Source organism: Poeciliopsis prolifica, unplaced genomic scaffold (assembly GCF_027474105.1).
Source record: "Poeciliopsis prolifica strain line A6 unplaced genomic scaffold, Auburn_PproV2 SCAFFOLD031, whole genome shotgun sequence".
NCBI classification, from domain to species: Eukaryota; Metazoa; Chordata; class Actinopteri; order Cyprinodontiformes; family Poeciliidae; genus Poeciliopsis; species Poeciliopsis prolifica.
Window position 1 is genome coordinate 4213394 of NW_026562406.1, and position 22357 is coordinate 4235750.

At 37.6% G+C, this 22357-nt stretch overlaps 1 protein-coding gene across 3 annotated transcripts in view; it reads right to left on the reverse strand.

The window, feature by feature from the left end:
* The window catches only part of ncor2 (nuclear receptor corepressor 2), a 103437-nt gene that overhangs the window by 76147 nt on the left and 4933 nt on the right, over positions 1 to 22357 (reverse strand). The window lies entirely within an intron of this gene.

Genomic DNA, 22357 nt, shown 5'->3' on the forward strand with positions numbered 1-22357 from the left:
ACAAACAAAAAAAAATTGAGAAACCAAAAGAAGTCTCAGATAAAGCATTGTGGAAAATAACATGAAAGAATTAAAGCTATTCAACCTTTTATTGAAATTGAGCAAGATCTTAGTGCGACCTGGGAAGTACCAGCTGACCACCTCGAGGTTTAAGTGTGCGTGACCATCTACACCGAATATCAGAGAATCATCAGCTTCCTACCACAGCTGTTTCCCCCTTGCAACGCTTCGAAGATGGAGGACTAAGTTCCTGCACCTGTTATGCTCAACCCCTCCGATGAATGGCCCACTGTCCTGAAACTGCAGACTTGCATGCAAAGATTACTTGGGTCATGCAGACACCGTGCAAAAATAGACATCAATAGGAGAAAAAAAAAAAAAAAAAAAAAAAACTAAAAAACTCCTGGCCAGAGAAGAGACGTGCACCAAATAACGAAACTACTGCACATAATCTAAACCACTAACCAAGCTGAATGCACACATCAGGCAGTGTGCAAGATACACATCCAGGCTCTGACCTTTAACACATTTAGAACTACATGTTTAAGAAAATGTGCACTAGTGAGAAGGATGTCAGTGGCAAAATTTACTTTGTCAAGCACACAATGTGGGTGATTGCACCTCACAAAGTTTGCAGCTACGTGATTGCACCGAGATGCAGAAAAAGGTCCTTATTTCTTTGCAGTCTTAAAAGAGAGAGAGCTACAGTGCAACAAAAATGTAGATTATGTAAAAACATCAAGGCTATCTTTTGGAAAAAATTTGGAACTTTGGGGAAAAAAATAAATAAGTAAATAAAAAATGAAAAAATTTCTAAACGTGTAAACTCTTATTGACTGCAGCAGGGTTTTCCCCCAGAAAACTTGCTACGCCTACACTGGCGGTCTGCTGCGTTTTTGTATTTAAAGATGTTAAAAAAACAGGAAAGGTAAAAATATTACTGGGTAATTACATGTAAAACATCACCAATGAAATGCTATTTAAAATAACAACTAGTCTTAAGAGCAACTAATAAAAAAAATATAATTAAAATGAATATCAATTATTTGCACTTCTGTTTAATCCAAATTTAAGTATTTAAATTGGTTAACATTTAAATTTAAGATTTTAAGGAGCTGGCAAATTTCCTTTATAAAAGTTCAAAGGTATCTAAAAATGCATGTATTCCATGAACTAATACACAAAAAGTTTATTCCCACTCTACAGTTTCAAATTACCATCTATATTCTGTAATACAAGGAATTTCAAGCCATTATTCAGCTAACTGCACAATGGATTTCAATATACAATTGCATCTGTACCCAATTTCAGAGCAAGAGACTGGTCTCCTTTCTACCATGTAGTCCAACCGTACTTCCTGAACATCTCTGATACACCCTGCTACTGAACAGTTCACGCTTTAAGAAATCTTCATGCTTTGCTTTTGCATCTTACCTGAATAGAAACAACATGTGCTCAATAATACGCATCAGATATCCTGACTACTGTTATTAAAAACTTCAATAAACTGAAGATCATTTAAACTCTAGGCAACCTTGAAAACAAATGTTCATTGGGTTCAATTTCACTAACAGGACAATCTTCGGAGTCGTCCAGCTTGTGGCCAAGACACTCTCAAGCAGACATACATGCATGTAATAGTACTACCAGGCTGACTAAGGCTTGTGATGTGTCCCTGCTGCTCTTGCCAACAAAGAAATAAGGACTCCTGCCATTTCTTTCAGCCTCTGACAAGCGACGCCTCGCTCCCTCTTCAGATTTCGTTGCCATGCGAGGCGCACAACAGGAGGCAGAGTGACAGAAATATGGACCAAAAGACTAACTCCCTGAAGTCTTGACAGCACAATCAAGTGTTCTGAGTGGACTGCAATTTTGCCCAGTGACAGAAAACTCCCCAATTCACCCTTCACTGCCTTGCTAGATGACAATTTGTAACCCAGGACACTATAAAACCGACATTAATTTACACAGACTAAAAGCCAAAAAGTATTCTCATGCCTGTATTTTTCAAATCATGAAACTAAAGGCGTCGCTGCCACTCTATGCTCCACATGGCCTCTACAACCACGTTTAACATTGCACAGAGAAAACAAGAAGGTACTGACTTTTCTGGTTGCTGCAGAAGCTTCCTACAAAACAATCGACACCCAGACAGAGGTTAATCGATTTCAGCTTTTTCACAACAGCACACAAACAACTACTGGCCTACTTGACAATTTCCCCCCTAGCCACGAGAAATCCAATCTTTCTGCAACTAGTTAATGCACCACAGCTAAACAGCAGTGTAATGAGGTAACACCAAAACTCCTCAGTGTGGAAGTTGCTGCTGAGAATAGAGGATTCAGTGCAACTCATCGTCAGTTCAGTAAAAAAGCAAATCAAATTTATTTTAAGAGAAACTGTATTTCTGAAGCGATGTTGGAACTTTATTTGTGATTCAGGATGCAGGAGAGTGAGATAACAGGAAGGCCAAACAGAGTGCAGCAAATCCAGACCTTGTGGTATTCTTCTACTTCAGGATAAGATGACGACTTGCATGTCAGACAAAACCTGTTTAATCTGACAGCTATGTGAAAGGCAGATGCTGAGAAACACTGAGTCACTATGAAACAGTTTCACCTTCTAAACAATGTTGCTGTTTGCAGACGTTCTACTTTCTAGGCAGGCACACAAGGGAGATCGCTGTTGGGCTCGAAAGAGCGCCAGCATAGACCCTATGACAACAGACAAATGTAGCATAATGGAGGCCTGTCACAATAACTTTTGATGGACGATAAATAATTATTGTGAGAAACGGTAATATTATTAAAACTCTTTTCAAGTTATATGTTGATAATGGCATAAAAATGCAAGTTGACCCTCAAAAACAAATCAATTGTAAAGAACAAGCCAAACTGAAACTGGAAGATATCTTCAATAGCCTAAATAAAATAACAAAAAACAATAAATAAAACAAAAATAAAGTATTTACAGCCACAACCATCAGCAAAATTGATTATGTCTCTCAACTAAATTGCCTTTCAAAAGCTCATTTTAATTGATCATGAAATCAATTAATTGTTTAATACGACAAGCTTAGAATAATGTGACCTACAAATATGTGACAATACTCCCATTTTAGGGCACAGGTTTTACGTTTTGCAGCAGACAAATTCTAGCAAATTATTCTTTGCTAGAATAATTTTCATATTTGAATTTTCAAGGACCTCAGAAGATTTTTTTCCCCCCATGATTCTGCATGAGATATCCTTCATGTTGATTAGGATGGGTGGGAAACCTCAAACCCAAACAGTACTGTGTGCTTTGGCTGCTGATTTTCTGCCCCTGCTGATGTGATAAGGACTTTGTGGGGATCATGGACTTGGATAAGAACCATTTGATCATTGGTTTCTGAAACTGAGAGGGAAAACCCTCCATTTGGGTTTGTCCAGTTTTCTTCATTCCTGCCATTCTGAAGAAAAGGGTCGTTTTCCATTCCACTTCGAACAAGATGACACCAAACATTCCCTCCAAACACTCCCTCCCTGTTGCTGATGGACCGTGTCACAGCGCCAGCACTTGCGCTATCCGGTATCAACGCTGGGTTAATACTGCCAGCGGGTGACGCCTGGACACCGCTGGCAGTCAAATGACTGAAAATTCAAATATCCAGGCGTTTCAATTACTGAACACAGAGAGATTCAAGGACTTCCTGCTTTCTACTATTCCCCATGCTTTGAGAGCTAAATACAGTAGATAATCAGAAAAAACGAGAACTTTTCCACGGGAGGTTGAGATAATAAAAAATTGAAAACTCTTATAGCTCTTGGAGACTGAACTGGTTGATTAAGTCGCCGACGGTTCGTTCAATTTTCTTGCCAAAATTTTTCTAAACAATGGAAGCAAATGATCCATTTTTGTGGTTTATTATTCTTGGTCTGGGGGAGCTATTTGTGGAACTCATCAGTAAATACGCGTTAATATGAATTAGTTTTATGTTAATAAATCGATTCAGGCAGCAAATTTGAGTGGTTGTCCTTACAGGTTGAGCAATGTGTTTTTATCTCTGATAAAGATTGAAGTGTTGTGAAATAGATCAACTCACTGCTTTACATGTAGAATAATTTGTCAGGAAAGGAAAACAATTTAAGTCCGATGACGATGAGATTGTTTATATACAAGTGAACTGTATTGTAGTGCAGTATTATTTAAAATAGCACAGTGACCTAAAGGTTGCCAATGCACTATGGATTAACATCCATCGGTCGGTACATTCCTGTCAGTTAGTATCAATAATCATAATCCTTTGAAACTGGTGTTTGCTTGTGAAAATTGAAGAAAAAACAAAGACAGGAAGATTTTTACTACATATGTAAACTGTACTAATGAAAAAGTATATATTGTATTAGTGTATTGCTTAATTCAAAGATCTATGCAACAGTACCAGAAATTTTAGAAACAAATCTCCAGAACAATGCTGATCTTTTCTTATTTACTAATGCAAGGTCAGCAACTTCCACAGTAAGTTAAAGTTCCTCACAGTGATTTCTTTTAAAATTTCCCAACCGAGACACATTGAATAATACCCTCTACAAAATGTTTTTATGGTGTAAGATCGGATAAGACGCAAAGGTTAGGGTGCAAATGTGCAAGTTGCCACTGTCTCGGTCCAGCTTACGGTTTGTTTGGTTTTTTTTGCTTTGTTTTGTTTTTATGAAGCACAAAAAGGGTCTCTATATGCCCTTCCTTCCTGCTCAACTGTCACAGACACAAAGTGTCACTTGATTGCCGTTACGCAAAGAGCTCCATTACGAAAGGCTGAACATGGTTCTGGCTTTAACACACAGAGGAGCTCTGTAAACATGGGCTCGTAGAGGCCGCGAGACGGGAGAAACACCACTCAAAGTCTCAAACAGACTAAAGAAAGAGAACATCCTTTGTGCTTAGTCTAAGCTCAGCTTCAAATATTTTGGGAAACGCTTGCACTTCTTTAAAGCCTCTCAGAGTTGAGAAAGTAAAACAAAAAAGCAGATTACGCTGAAGCAAAAAGCATCATTTCTAGAGGAAAAAAACAAAATGAAGAAAAGGTGGAGCGTAAAAGAAAGAAAGAAAAGGAAAATCTTTGTCGAAAGCTGCGCTTTGATGACAATCCAGTCCAGAGAAGTTCCCTAAAGGAAGAAACCAAGCCCTAATGCAGTCACAAGATCTACACAAGACCGAAGGATGGAAAACTGAGAGCAGCGACACAATGAGAGAAATTTGACATCCACTTTGAGGTAGAATGGGACCTTCCAGACAAGAGGCTAAACACATGCACTGGCACTGCTACAAACACCCACAGGCAAGTCGATGGCTCCCAGCCAGCACGCCGAATGAACCCAGTCACCTCACTCCGCTGCTCTGCTCTCTTCTCTTCCACATAGCGGAGGGCCTCAGCGGTGCGAGCCAATATTTCATCCGCTTACCCCCTCCCGCCCCCTCTCTGCACCCCGCCACCCTCCCGCTCCATTTTAGGAATGGCTGTGGAAATACTAGCACGGAGCGCACAGACAGCTTCCAGCCTGCCAAGAAGAGCAGCAGGCAGACTTCAAACAACAGTTTAATTCCACTGACATAAACACTAAATCAAATCTCTGTCGAGCGACCTGGTAGCTTCGCGGCCCAGCTCTAAAAGCTACACCTCTGAAAATGTTTGGTTTAAAAAAAACAAAAACAAAGTCCAACATCTAGAAATATGATCCTGTTAAACATAACCTACAAAATGGGTATCAATGCTTTGGGGTTTTCAGTTTGCCTGCTATGATAGATCCAGTGCAACTTGAATGGTCAGTAAAGTGTCAGTCACGAAGGACTGCTTTAAAGCAAATAAGTTAGTCTGGTGATTATGTGATTTTTCTTGTTACCACTAAAGTGATGGATGGTATATGAGACATTTATGTGGTGGTCATGAACACTGGCATAAAGAGTTGGAACTGCAAGACAGGGCCCGGCAGTATTTGGGAGCATTAGTCATACCTCTATGTGGGTGAAGTAATAGTATTATTTCAGAAAAACCTGAGGACTTTAATCTGCACTTGCATAACTGGCCTCAATCCGTGGACTGCAGAAGACTGTCGGCTGCCTCCTTTGGATTTTGTCAAGTCATTCTTTTTACACCGTTTTTTTTTTTTTTTTATCTATGTTGTTCCATTTTTGTCAAACATTTTCCATATATTGTTCTTGCCTTTTACAGTCCTGTAAATGAGATGCCAGAAAAGGTTTTCTCTTCCTGTCTGAGTGATGCGTCACTCCACTTTTCCCACCTTTCCCTCGCTTACAAGAAAAATAACTTTGGTTTGGAAACATTTCCTACGACAACAAAAAAATAATTGCTTTGCTTGTATGGAATGTAAAGCAACAGTACTGCCCCTCCCCCACTTGTTTCAGCACACTGGAGAAAAACGCATCCAGGGGTTTAGAAATACTTCTGCTGCCACAAATAGTTTTAAAGGGGGAATATTAAGCAGAGTGAAAACTCTTCAGAGCAACTAATGAAGTGTTTTTGTCTAATTGCACAAATTAAAATCCAACTCCTTGTATTCCTACTTGTCATTTCACCTCACTTGGATCGTAAATGTTGCTGTCACCATCACCAAGTGTATTAAACATTTGTTCATCCAAGTTGCTGACTACAGATGAAAAGTCACTGACAGATGCAGGTGTGCTAACGGAGGCTAATGCAACGGTTGTAGGTCTGAGGCTATCGGCTCTTCAATCTTTAGCCTGAAGACAAATCATGTGCTCAACCAAGTTCTTTCTCAAGCTAGATGTCCTTCCTCCGCCGGCATCAAACTTCGCGTCGCAAATATTGCAACGGGCATAATCTGCATTGCATTTTGAAAAGTGGAGCCATAACTTTGAGCGTTTTCTATTGGCCATGCTTACTTTATTTGCTCATTACGCTCTTGTGCGTGTTGCGCTGCATTCAGGAAAATCCCCTGCTCTTCATCGATTTCTTAATGATGTACTTGTATTGGTACCAACTGATTTCGGAGCCCATCCCTAGCTACCAGAGCAGACAGCCTGTCTAATTAGTCAAATAATATCATTTTGTTATAATCATATTACTCTATATAAAATTTTATAAAATATTTATAATCTTAACCTGAGCTTGGCACCTCTTGCTAAATTTAGAGAGTTGTATGCATATTTTTTCATATAACTTGAGTATAAAAAAAACTAACATTACTGTAATAAAAATGCCATTCTACTTTAGCTGCAGCATACACAATTGCTTTTCTGTCCCAAAAGCCATTACAACATGCTTAACATTTTTATTCTTTTGCATAAATGCTTTCCCCCCAAAACTGTTTTAACTTTCTCAAGATTATTATACGCCAAGTCTTGCGGTTGTTCATGCTCTCAATCGTGTGCGTAAAGCCAAACTGTTTTACACACACAATGATCTGTCAGATTTTTCTTACAGCAAAAAATTTTTCCCACATGACTTTCTCACTCATTGAAAATGGATATTACAACCCTGGCAGAAATAGATGAAGCCAAAACTTTGACAATGCGCAGTCATTTTTTTTTCTTTCCTTTTTCTTTTTACTTTGTTGCAAAAAGAGAGGGAAAAAAGAAACAGATGCGTCAATGAATCACCATGCATGGAATCAGCCTGTAATTTGCATTTCTAAAACAAATGCCTGTAGAAGTCTAATTATGAAGATGAATGAAAACATCAAGGTCTCAGGATCTGAACGCAATATGGAGAACAAAAGAAATGAAAGACATTGGGCAGAAACAGGGAAAGAAATTACTTTGAAAAAAAATAGGGTGGAGGCAAGATTTACAGATTAACATTTACAAAAAGTCAAACATCTAACATTATCAAAAACCTAAACATAAAAAGTGCTAAGAGACTTATAGATGGTAGATGCTTAGAAGAAAGGAATTTTCAAAAATCAATCTTGAATATGAATTGAATATGAAAAAGAAAGAAAACAAAGACATAAATGTCCACAGTTATTGATCATCTGAAACTAAAACCTCAAATCAGCACAGAAAGCTGAAAAAGTATACATCTGTCATTCTTTTAGATCAAAGTTTGATGATAAAGTCTCAGTGATTATGAAATTTTCCAGAGAATAGTACAACTTTTGATAATTAAAAAAATATTTACTACTTCCAGGCAAATGTATGACTCACTTCAACTCACTGCAGACAGACACCAAACATCTCTTTAAAAATAAAAACATGAAAATGTTACAGTTATCTAAAACTTATGATTTCTACCAGTAAGCCGACCACAGTGGCTGTGTTTAATCATACCTCTGATTCTGTTCATTTCTGTTGATGCCCTCATGTTGCTCAAAGTAACAATCCGGACACTAAAGTTTTGGCAGTTTCCAGTAATCTTTAGAGAGAATTTTCTAGATACCACGATAACAAAATGTTTTTGATAAATTCCCCTTACGACATCTGGCCAACAGCTGGAGCTAACTTCAACTGAAACTTCTAAGATACAGATTAAAAGGATAGTTTAATATCTTCTAACCTGATCTATCAGTTGCTGCCCCGGGATGCTAGGAGCTGATTGGTGAATATTGTGTTGCTCATAATCCGAAAACAATTTCTTCAACAGGATTTCTTTTTTTATATTATTAAATCTTCACATTACATCCATCCACATGTCCAGGTTAATCCAGTTTGAACAGAATAGGAACCTAGATGTATAATCCATAACGACTGTTGCGTTATATATGAAACAGACTCCCAGAAACCTGGAAATCCCTCCCTATTTTCAAACCGTCGAAGTCAGGATCTAGGTTTTTCTTTACTTCTCAGTCAAACTGTCACATTGTTCTCGGTTACAAGTTGTACCCCCGAAGATTAGATTTAATATCCCTCCTAAGGATGAACATTTGATGTGAAAAGGGAAAGAATTATGAAGTGATTGAAGAGAAATGGGCTAGAAGATTCAGGGGATAAAAACAAAAAAAAAAAAAAAGATTTGAGGAAAAACATTTGAAGTTTATGAAGCGGTGCCCTAGAGAGCAGAGCTCATGAGCGGAGGGGGCTTCCAGGAATCAGCCGAGGAATGTGGCACCCTGTCAGGTCTCGTAAGGATTTATCTCCCTGGAGCCTCATTACAGAAGGGCCCTGGCAAAGGAGGCGCACGCTTGCTTATCCTTTTCTTTTACTCAGCCCAGAGCTCAGAAGTTAAACGCTCAGAGACATTAAACATGCATAACCACTTGTTAACGGACTCGATTTTTAATACTTTCAGAAAAACAAGTATTCTTTTTTCCTTTAACCGGAAAAAAGAGTCCCGTTTTCCATGACATTGAAAAATAAACACTTGTCTGCTCTCACCCAAAGATCATATCGGGATAAAAGAAGGACTTTATTTTTATTTATTTTTTTTTGCACAATGGGAAAAACTTATTTGGTTGATAAAACTAGCCATTAGTGACAACGGACATACAATCCAGTCTAATTTTACACAATTAGAATTGTTGGGGGGGCATAATGACACAAGAAGACACTAAATTAAAAAAATTTAATCACAGGAACAAAATCAGAATTGAGCAACATGTCAGGAAAATTAATAATCCACATTTATTTGTTTTAAAAACAGCAAATCTAGTAAAGAGTCTGTCATCTTTGTGTAGAACAACTCACTCCAGGTTGACAGGTTCTCATTTTGAGGGTTTTAAGCTAGTCTGATTCTAAGTGTTTCAATCTTTTCCTTCTATTGACACAAACCCCCCCCAAAAAAATCTCTAAAAAGTTTTAGAAGTTTACTGAAACAGTCTTTTAGTTCCGAATTGACAGAGCAAATGCCAACTTCAGCTTGTTCTCTGTCTCTTACAGTCTCCGTGTCTAATTACTAAATGTCAAGAGAAACCATAAAGTGTTGGGGACTTTTTCACCAGCAGATAGTTTCGGCCTGTCTGATGAGCTGCAAGTTTCCACAAACAACAGTGTGGCGAATCAAAAGGTACTCCCTTTCTTTTTACAAATTAGACAATTAAGCATAGTCAATTTACTGGAACCAAATTGACTAAAATGTGGGGGAAAAAAACATGTCCTTTATACTCGTACTGTTTTTCAATGCTTTTGATAAGATAGAGGGAGTTGAGTCCCCAGAGTTTTTTCTGGCTTTATAGAGCAAAGTTCACAACCCCTGTCCCAAACTCCTAACGTCTATTGCTGCACACCACCAGTCAGCTGGCTGAAAGAAAACTCCTACATTTCCTTTGTTCAGAAAAAAGGGAAAAAACATCTGGTTGGACATATAGCTATTCATGAAACACACAAATAGTCATGGCTTAAGAGTACCTGCCATCATTCTTGTTGAGACATTGTTTTAAAAGCTTATGTTACTCAATAGAGACCAGAATAAAGTATGCTATGGGTGAAAGCTAGTTTCAAAATGAGTGGGCGATTAGTCTACCTTGTACAGGACAATAAAATAACTTCAATAACTCATCAAGAAACAGAAAATATTGATAATATAACAGGCGGAACAAAAAAATTCAAAAAGGCAGGGCACAAAGAATGTTTTTTTAAATTGTATGAAATTTTTCCTACTTGTATTTAAATACCTTTACACTGATAAATTGTACTATAATTAGGGTATATATGTCAATATATAAATAGGGAGCATCAATTGTGTCAAAAGTGACAATAAACCATCAAGTTATGTAAATCATCAGGGTATTGAACATCTAGCTAACCTCAGGGGGAGGGTAGGGGAAAAAAAATCAATCATTGAGCCTGCTCTTTATTTTACATTTTATGCCAAATGCACAGTTTCCAAACACAGAAAAAGACTATCACAGTTGAAAGTTTATACCATCATATTTGGCCTCATAAAAACAAAGCATGGTGTCAGGAGACAAAGAGTTCAGTATCAGGTCAGTGGCTTTGAACATGATCAAACTGTAACAAATATCATTATACATGTCACCCAACCCCAGCTATGTTATTCCTCAAGAAGCGGCTGCTATCATATGGCACTGTTGACCCAGTTTCAAATTTAAGATTTACGTGACATGACATCATTTCGAGATAAATCATGGTGTGATGTACTCATATTCAACATTTACAAAGCAGAAGCTAAACTACATGGAACGCAATAAAAAAAGAGGAAGTTTAAGTATAACACCAGACGAAATTGGGAAAGTAGCAGAGTTAATTTACAAGCAGAAGGAAATAACATCCGCTGCTTTCTGGTAAAACCTACAAATACTAACGGCACAGATTGTCTGTTTCCTATATATGCTGGTTACCAAAGGGTAGGGTGTGTATTCAGGTTCCAAGAAGGATGCAAAAACCTACTTAAAATCAAATCCAATCAAATCATGATTTAAAGTAAAGTAGGCTTCTACCCCCACCCAAATGAAGTGCAAAATTAGGTGACAGAGAGACTATAAAAACACAGCAGGTGACATAATAATTGGTTGTGTCAGTCTGATATGTAGCGCAGTTGCAAGCATGCAGGTGGTTGGCGCATTACCATTAGGACCAAACATTTGACAGAACATCCTCAAACCTGCAGGCTGATCTAGCTTTTACCTCTGCTCAACTTTCACAAAGGAAACCTGTGGTCACAACAAACAAATTGACAACTCAAGACCTGTTGTGGGAAGAGTGAGCAGCCACAGTTAACTCCGAGACGGACAGAACCCGTCTGTTAGACAGAGGCACGGTCGACGCTTTAAAAACCGCAACCCGTCTCACCATTTGTAGTTCAATCTGTTCCAACGCGACTTTCTCTGCACAAACATCACGGCATTGGCAGTGAGGACGCCGAGCATTTCTAGACATGATTCTGAAACCGATACTTCAACGACGGGTAGTGGTTTGACAGTTAGGTTTGGAAAGACTGGTGTCAACTTCAAAAATGGGGCACTTTGATTGTGCAATATATGTACGTGTAAGCCTGTCGCAATAAGAAATAAAAATCAATCACATGATGAATAGTAATAGAAACATCCATTTTCATGATTGGTTGTTTTATTCTCCTCTTTTCCTCTTCCTACTGAAGGCTGGATGTCAAAAGGTTTCAGTCAGAAGTCTTCGTCTAAAGCCCCTTTTCTGAAGGGAAATTTTGTTCACAAGAACTTAAGTACCCATTTTATTTCTTATTTCATTATTTTTGTTAGAAATTAAAATGTATTGATCTGAGAGAGGGTCATTATGCCGTTACCATTATGGACTCAAAAACAACAATCCTATTGTTTATTGCAATAATTCCTGGGACATTTTATCGTACGGTATAATTTGTGGTGACAAATGTGTGGTAAAATATGGTTTAATAAGACAAGTTTCTTTGTCTAATGAGATTCCGTGATGAAATATAGGTAAAAGGTAACTGTAGGTAGGTCACATCATTTGTTTTAAATGGATTAGATGAGTAGCACATTAAATATTACACAATAGTCCTAGGATATTGCTTTAAATGTCCAACTATGAGAAAAGGAAGGAATTAAAGTTTATTAAATTTGTGTTATAGGGTAGCATAGCAGTTACAATTTTCTATAAAAAAAAAAATAGAAATACAATAAGTTAGATAGATCCTACCTATTAAAAAATGCAATCATGAAAGAACCCTTCAGACATGTGACCATATGCTTTCATCAAGTTGACACAACAGATTTATGGCGGTGTGTTGAGGGTGCAGCGGTTTGTAAATGAAAACTCCATTTGCACGCCTCAGAGCTTTTCACCAAATGAAAAGCAAGAAAAGGGAAACGCAAAAGAGGATTTGGTTTTATGGAGCAAAAACATTTAGGTTTTTAGTGGATGGGGGTTTAAACTGCACCTGTATTTTTCTGTTTCGTGTGTGTGTTTTTAGATGTGTTGGATTAGTGGGCAATATAGCATTAAGTTTAGAGCTGCACAACATTAGAAAAGGATAAATACTTGACTAAATGTTATTGTCTTCCTGCGTCGGATTAATTGCAGATATAGACACTGCATAGTGAGCAGTCCATCCTGCTTCTGGGAAAATAATCTAATTCATTGCTTTCATTTCAACAGCAGTGTTTTATACAATCAGCTGCACCCAGCTGCATCTGCTGATTTGGCAAAGAAACAAAGTAATTGTTGTTTCTGAATGGCTTTATTAAAACATAACAAAAAGTATTACCGCCTCAATTACGGCACTTCTATAAACAGCCAACATTTATTGCAGTCCACACAGTTCTTGGCTATATTGATTTTGAGTCTGGAGAAAGTTAAAGGAAGGCACTTTTTAAACAACTTACCAGAATTATACCAACGTTTTTAAAAAGCTGTGGTCTCAAAATTGCTAAATAAATTACCATCCAATAAAATGTCTTTCATGAGATTTGAAGGCAAGGTGAGTTTATTTTTATAGCATCATTCATACACTGGGCAGTCCAAGTGTGTTACACTAAATCAAATGAGAGGCATAAAAATAAGACGAAATAAAAAACACTTAGGAAAAACATTGCATAAAAGGAAAAACATTAAAATGTCTAAGTGTTGAATCTCACGCTTCAATCACTCAGTGATTGTGCAAATAGTTCATTAGCAAGACTATCAAAAGCCACAGTAAACAATGTTTACAGTCCTTATTTAAAAAGGAACCAACAGTTCCTTCATAATTAATTCAATTGTAAAATACTTTATTTAATCCCAAATGGGGGCCTAAATGTCATCATGAAAGTATCTTCAAAGAATCATTGTGGATGGTGATGCTGAGGGCAGGAAGAAAATACAGAAGATATTCCACTATGACATGCCCTGGATGACACTATACACACAATACAAAAAGTCCCCTTTCAAAAACAAGAAAACGTAGTACAAAAATAGGGCATAATCTTCTTAAAATAAGGAAAGTTATCTGTGAACAGAACAAGAAATTGTATCCTGTCAAGATTTTCCAAAACAAGAATATCCAACTCAGATTAATCTACAAATATCTTAAAATTAGTGCATTTTAACTTGAAACAAACCAATTTTACTTGTACAGTTGAATTAAAATAGTTTAGCTATAGTATACAAGATTACTGTCTTAATGCACTTCTGGGGTTAAAATTAATAGAGTACTTTGTGTTCTTTTTATAAAGCCAAAATATGGACTACAGCCATTATTTTTTAGATCTAGCAAACAAATTAAGTGTCTTTGCACAAAGTATTGCATCGACATTGCCGACACCAGCTTAAATTTTACTTGATATTGGATCGTAAAGAAAATCTGTTGTATCGAACAACAGATTTCACTACTACTTCACTGTCATTTTTGATGCTTTCCCATTTGGACTGTATGGTGTCATAAAAAGGGATGACAAATATGGTAAACAAAATATTGTTCAAACTATTAGTAACTTGTAGAGTGAGAATTTGAGATATAAACCAAAAATTCAAATATTAACCATGACATTGAGCTAATCAATGTAGCTGATTCCAACGTCATTGTGTGAAATACCAGCCATTTCAACTCGCACATTAATAGAAATGTCATGACATATTAGCATCAGGTCCCACATTTTGCATCTTTTGATTTAGCCATCTGAGCATGGAAGATTAAATTAAGGAAGGTCAATAGCAGATAAAAACATGCCAGGAATTACCTGGACAAAAAAAAAATCAAAGAATTGCTCAAAATATATGGCTGAGTGGACGAGAAATGCAGTATGCAGTATACTCACAAATATGGGCAGCAAAGACAAACAGCTTAAAGCATTTCGAAATTGATTTTTGAGCATTTTGATTCGATTCAGAGTTCCCAGAAATAAGAATTGTGATTCTCTATAGAATCGATATTTTTTTTCTACACCTCTGCTGTCCATTTGTTATTACTGCTTCACTTTAAATCTCCGTCTCTAGTGTGTTATAGTGTTTTCTGGGCTTATTTTTTCTGATTAACAAAACCAAAACTACAAGATAAACACATTTTTGCATCACAGTGAAGATGGGGGAAAAAAAACATCTTGAAGTTTCTTTAAAAAAAAAAAAAAAAGCTGTCAACAATGTTGGCTAATTAAAATATCCAGAAAAAGAATTGTGATGTAAAGCGATTCTAAGAAACACCGCTCCCAATTGAAAACACCCCAGCAGAGTTTCTGTTTACGATATCAACTATCTCACCACTCATTGCGTCTCACACTGGGTGTCTGGGTGTTCCCAGTGCATTGAAGAGCTACCAGCTGGAAGTCACCGAAGCATGTCTGTGACCACCACAGCACCCATCGCCCTCCGTGCAAAGAGAATGTATGTTGTGCGAATTCCTCCCAGGAAAGTAAAATCTTGTGGGATCAAGATTTTGTGGACACCACAAGGAAAACATTTTTTAATGTTTTCCTTTTTAAACACTGCATAAATCTCAATCCAGCTTGCTTCAGTACAAACCCAAAGTGCAAAGAATTTCTTTTGCTTTTGGGACTAATGAACAGGGACACTGGCAGTCTGGCTGTACAGTACCTACTGACACAGTCGTCAAGCTGTATCTGTGATGTACACCAGACCCCAAACTGTTTCCTGCAAGCCCTACATTCCCTTCCCACCTCAACAACACTGAGTGATGGCACGTAAAGTAAAAAAAATTACATCTGTTATTGCAAACAAAGACAATGTTCATATAAGTGTTATTCCTACTACTACAAGGGGAAAAAAAACATTTTTACAGTCACGTTAACTACTAAGCAGGCGTTTGACACAAACTTAAGTCAGGACACAGAACAAACAATCCCATAATTCGGTTGTAATTTTCAAGTGATTATTGTGGAGAATACTCTGCCATTTTGGCTCCTTAGAGAGCAACAAAAGCACAAGAATCTAATATCAGTCTGATTAATTCATTAAGCCATTTGCTCCTGTAGCCAGCCTGCAGTTGGCTGCTTAACAGACATGCAGTTTCCAGCTTGCCAGCAACAGTTTTAAAATAGTGTTGCCTTTAGAATAAATACAACTTCTTTAGTTTGCAAATCAAAACTTCCACAAAACTGATTCTTCTACTCGTGTAGGGGAGAAAAAGCCATATAAAGCAATAGGTGGAGGAGGGGGCAATGCTGCCGTACCTTCTCTGGCATCTCAAAAATATAACAGACACGATAACAAGCAATTTACAGTTACACTTACTCAGGATAGATGCAAAAGAAGCTAGCTAGCGAGCAAGAACGCATTGAAGATGTGCAACTCAAAGTTTCGTCTGACAGAAAAGTCCAGTGAGAGAAAAAATAAAGAGCATATACGAGATTAGTTCTGTCAAAACAAAATTTAAGACGTGTTAAAGCCCAAACTAGTTTTTTTTTTATTCATTTATTTATTAGCTTAAGGCATTTTAAGGACTTAACTTTAGATGCATGAAATTGAGACTATTTCTCATTTCAAATAATTGTCAGCTGATAAGATTGTTTACTGTGAACCTGTTCCATGACTGCTGTCGCCAAAACTAGATCTGGCTGCCTGTCCATAAAGCGTGTTTCGCAGTGAGTCGATGCCCTCGACATGAAGCGGCGATGTCCTCATTCCATCCTGGGCATGGGCTCCACAGTTGGTAAATATTACCAGTGGGCCACAATGTCAAAACTAAGGTGTTCAGTGCATAGGTTTTTTTTTTTCCTTCTTTAAAGAATAAACACACACACAAAATAATCACATTGTGTAACCTCTAAATAATTGCAATGAATACATTGAATTTCCAAGACCAGTTTTTACTTCAAACGTTAAGGGTGGCCGTGTGACCAGGAATAATTCTGAACACATTTAATGTCGAGTTCAAAGTATTTTCATTTTTTAAGCATTTCACTATGGAGGTGTGCAGACAGATTCTTAACACATTGACGGAAAACTTATCTGTCCTCTCAGTCCGAACATTAAATCAAAGCATAGTCACTTACTGGATAATTGACTTTTCCCCTTGCCGAGTGAGCAAGGGGAAACGCGACTTATTTGATTTGTAAGCCACTTAAAGTGCTTACTTCTCACAAAGAGCCCGGAATAATAAATGGAGCAACTTTCCTAATGTCGCACTTTTATTCCTAAATCGAAATGTACGTTTTATGCAGATTTTCTAGCATAATCCCTGCAATAAACATCGAGCAGCGTATGTGTGCTGAAACAAACTGTGCAATAGCCACTGAAAGCAGAGCTCTATAGATAGGTGTTTCCCAACCCTGGTCCTCAAGGCACACTGTCCTACATGTTTTAGAGGTTTCCCCGCTTTAATGTGCCTGATTCAACTGATTGCAGTTCAACAAACGCCTGTTAATTAGTCATTAATTGAAATCAACTGGACTGAAGAAAGGCAATACCTAAAACATCCAGGGCAGTTTGCCTTGAGGACCAGGGTTGGGAAACACTGCTATAGATCACCCAACAACATACTCATCATACTACCTTCCACACACAAATCCTCAAACTGACGCCTAGTTATGCAAAACATGCAGACAAGTTGCAACATTAATCAAGCTCAGAGTCTTTCAGTGATATCCTTGTGTAGACAAAAAAATATGCTCCATCCATACACCATTAAATAGACACACACACCCTTTTACTCTCATTGTTCATGTTACCATTAGAAACCAAATAAGGGTTTTGAGTACCAAGCCCATCTTTAAAAGCATTTATACCCAATTTATAGGGTGGGGTTAGTAATTCCAATTTTTGTGCCAAATAAATCACAAAGAATCTGAAATTTGGCTTGGAATGCAGTTTACAGACCAGGTTAGGAATTTATTTCCTTAGCAGTAAAGCTTGGAAAAGGCCAGTGAATGACTGTATATTAGATGTCGATGTTGTTAACCCACAACATGTGGTTTATTGTTTTAGAGTGATGCGTTTCATGCATGCACCACGACACAAAGTTCAAACTAAATCATTTTCAACAGCCAGATGACGGATGACAGAAGGCTTATAGAAACAGAGGCTCAATAATGGTTGGAGGACCAAAAAAAAAAGAGAGAGAGAGACAAAGGAAATGGAAGAATAATTAGCTTATCACGTCCAAACCTCCAGACTTTTGCACACCTTCAGAAAGTCTTCAGAAAGATGGTCAGAATTTGCATTACATGCATGAGAACAGAAAAAAGATACAGGAAACAAGGTTGTATTTAAAAGGTGCTTTCTATTCTACTGAAAGGGAAATGAGTTGAACTGATCAAGTTATTGTGGTAAACCATTGAGCTAACATTAGCTTAAGGAAACACATCCATCAATCCCTCTAGAAAAAAAAAAAAAGGCGAGAAATACCACTGAGTGGTCACACAACCTCCATCTTTAAGAGAGAGCAGACCAATACAAATATTCCTAAATTAAATTCATGCTGACAACAGTACCATTTTTACAGCCCATTTGTTTAGTTGCAAGTGATGGAAGCAACAGATTGAATTATTGGGTCAAGGGGAAAAGTTACAGCCTCCTGTAATGATAAGAAACTTGCATGGCAACATCCAGTGAACAACAATGAAAGAAAAAGCTGAACTGACTGGTTATTAAGGCGATTTTGTAGTTGACAGAAATGACAAAACAAATAAAAAAAAACACAATGCTAGCTTCCAATATGCTAATAACAAACTCTGAAGTTGCTCCTCAGACCTGAGAGCTATTTGGTCCTCAGCTAATTTTAGGAACTTTTGTCATTTGCATTTATCGATAATATAAGGAATATAATATAAGAAAGTAGCATTATCATTAGAAAGCTTTTGATTGTCCTATATGTATATATGAAAATCATATACGTCTGTATTATTTTGAAGCTTCTACAGCCAGATTCCAATGCAGATCTCAGCTGTATTTTGCAAGATCTCTTATTGTTTATACAGAGTTGGTGTAAAAAAAAAACTCCAAACCAGGTTTGATAATCTCTGTAAAGAACAAAAACCCTTTAAATTGTCAATTTGCTGTTAGAATAAAAGCTTCGTGACCTTCAAGATGGGTTTTAAAGACCCTCAGGATAAAATTATCTCTATTCACTTTAATCTATCAAAGGAGCTTATAAAACTCAGCCCAGACTCACTAAAAGCTGTAAAATGGTTTCACAAGATGTCGTACCACAAGATCTTGTTACAGACCGAGTATCGGCACAGAGGGTGATATCATTACCGTCACAAATGGCAGTGAAGAGTTTCATTCTGGCTGTATTTTTTGTTCTTTCAGAAACTTTTTAATAGTTTGAAACTCATAATAGAAGAGGCAAAAGAACAGGATAAAATCTTAGCTTCACACCATGAGCTGCAAAACAGAAATTAGATTGAAAAAAAAAAAGTTGTAGCATGGAAAATGGGAGTGTGCTCCAAAGCTGATGGAGCAGTCGTCACAACCTCAGCAGGTGTGTAATTCAGCAACTCTTGTGGTATTGAGAAACCAACTTTATTGCAGCCCCATGAGTTTTGACTTGTGAGATCCTCAATACTTCCAAGTGTTGCTGGAGTCTTAACCAACTCAGATTTCTGACGCTTTCCATTCACCTTAGAATCAGGTGAAATTGATTTAGAAACACGTGGCATAGGAGTTGCCAACACAAGTCACAAAGCAATACATAAAGATGGCATAATTATGATAGAAACCCAACCAAACTCTCCAAAGATATTTCTGGAAATTACCACTAACGCTTCGATGTACGCCTCCTGTTATCTGCGGACCATCTTGTCGATGTAGTCCCGACATTCAGCTCACCATTCTTAGCACCAAGAAATAAAACTGAAGAGTGTACTAGTCTACTGTGGTGACCTACTTCCTCTGCACTGCTACTTAATTATTCAAGGGCTTTGAAATGTTCTTCTGTATGGAAGCATGCAACCCGAGTGCCTCTGTTTGTCGCCCATGAAAGCGGCAGCACAGATCTTTCCATTTATGCATGAGAGGATGCCAGGGAGCGTGTACATTGTGACTGTGTGCGTAATCAAGCTTTATTGCCCGGATACCTACAAGTATTGCTGCTGGTTCGATTTGATTCAGAGGGTTCAAAGATGAATTCTGATTGAATTATTGACAAAATGGCTCAAAGAGGCAGACGTTATGAAATTTGTCTGCCTCAGGTTTGATGCCAACAGGATGCAGAAAACTAAACCGAAACGTCACTGATTAAGTCTGCATGTCAATACATGTTACGCCTCCCAACAAAAGCACACAAGTCTGTGATTAAACCTTGACATATTTAATTGCCATCCATGTTTTTCTGCAAGCTCAGCAGCCCTGAGGTGCATGCCCTTGGCTGCCACTACTAGTACAGTTTAATATGAAAAGAAATTCACACGTTCTTAATAAAAACCTTAAATAAGAAACAGGAATGCACTGATCACAAACAAGAGTAATGTCCTATAGCATGCTGTCATTTGCATTGCGTAACAGAGTTGAGTAAATCACTTACCACAGAGCCATTTCTAATCTCCGCTAAGCTGGTATTTGGCGCTCATTTACACAGTTCAAATATGGGTGACTGGTTTTAATAGCAACTTCTCTTTAACGCAAAAGAACTCAAAGACAGAACACCCTTATGTGTAAAATAAGACTTGCTTCAAATGACACAAATAAGGACACACAACATTATTTGAACAGGAGAAATTTAAAATTTGTCTCAGAGCAGCAAAGTTTCTAATCTGGCTTTATGAAGCAAAATTTTACAGTCAGCCGGAGGGAATTATCTAATGGTTTTATAACTTTAAAAAGGTGAAACCAAGAACCTGATTGAACTGAACTTCAAGTATGCACTTCTGCAATCTGTATCCCACATTGAGGCAGCACTTTCTCTAGTGCAACTTCTGATGGCTCCCTTTCTGGTCCAGCAGGTCTATGAGTACCTTACCAGCACAGAAATCTTGACAGAGGACAACCACAATTTAAAAAACAAACAAAAAAATACAAACCAGAAGTAATTCCACATTTCTGAATTTGCCTTGCTGTATGAGTACAAGCTTTCCTAATGCTGCAATATGAAACCTTTATAAAAATTGTTTTTTACACAGGTAAAAAAAACAATTTTACTAATTTTTAAATTTTCCACAGGTTGTCTCATGTTATATTGCAATGACGTGGTGACAGCTTCAAATAATATGTTTTAAAAAAAACTGTGTTGTTTATGAGAGTTACATACTGCAACTTTAAACAAGCTGGCCAGAAGAGCAGCAAAGAAAACATTTTATCTAAACTCCCTATTAAAATGAGAGAAAACCTCTGCCGTTTTAAAATCGTACTTTGTTTATTTTACAACTTTGCTACCAGCAAATAATTATTTAGAAAAAAATAATGAGTAGGGGGGAGAATTTGACTATGGTACAGCTTCATGTTCTTTGAAATTTTGTCTGAGTTACTACAAGTGTGTTGAATTGTGTTTTCTGGAGGAACGGATAAATTCTTGGCTGTTTTTGAGATCAACACCGTGACAGATGTAAAAACAGTCTGACCTCCAGACCCCGTTAACTCGACATGCCCCGCCCCTTTGACGGCTCCATCCTAACTATATGAACAGTCTTGAGCCTGTAGGCTGGCCGACCCACAATGGGAGCGACATGGATTATGCATTAACCAGTATGAAAAATGACCAGTTAGGTGGCCAGAACCACAGCATTTCCATTTTGCCACCACACAAAACCACACACCTGCTCATCTACAGCCCACTTGTTACCACCAGAGCTAATCTAGCGTCGTGTGCATTTCAATAGCCCTTTGACTGTGAGTAATATGAGATGCAGCAACAGCCCTGTTTGATCGTAATGTGCCATCACATTGAGTCACACACACACAACATTCCTCAGAAACAAAACCTCCCAGGTGCATCCCACTAATGAGTAAGATCCACGCTCAGTTCATAACTGAAGTGTGGATTTCACACACATACGGTGACAGGAGGTCAGCCTGCTTTGTGACAGTGAGAAAGACACTTCATCTACAGATGCATCGGGATTATGACGGATAGCGTGTAACTGAAGCAAACTAACTCCAAACATAAGAAGATTAACGCCTCTAATTAAAAGCAAGATCGAGATTGGAAAAACAGTTGTAAAACTGAACTAAAGAAAGGAAATCAATCAATCAAATTTTATTTGTATAGCACATTTCAGCAGCAAGGCATTTCAAAGTGCTTTACATCATAAACACAAAGTCATGCATCATGGAATAAACAACACATTGTTACATATTACATTTCAAATACAATTCTAAACAGGTGTGTTTTTAGTTGAGATTTAAAGGAAGTCACAAAACTGAACTAAAGAAAGAAAATGGCTCCAAAGCCGTTTTAATTCGAAAATAGAGTGACTGAACAGTTCAGTTAATGATGACCTCATTTTTTAAATGAGAAAACAGGGAAGTCTGACAGAAAGCATGAAGCACAATAATTCTTATCCCTCTTCATCTGAAACACTCACACATGGTTTATATTAGCTTATATACACCAGGTGAACCTGAACCTTTCTAAAAACCA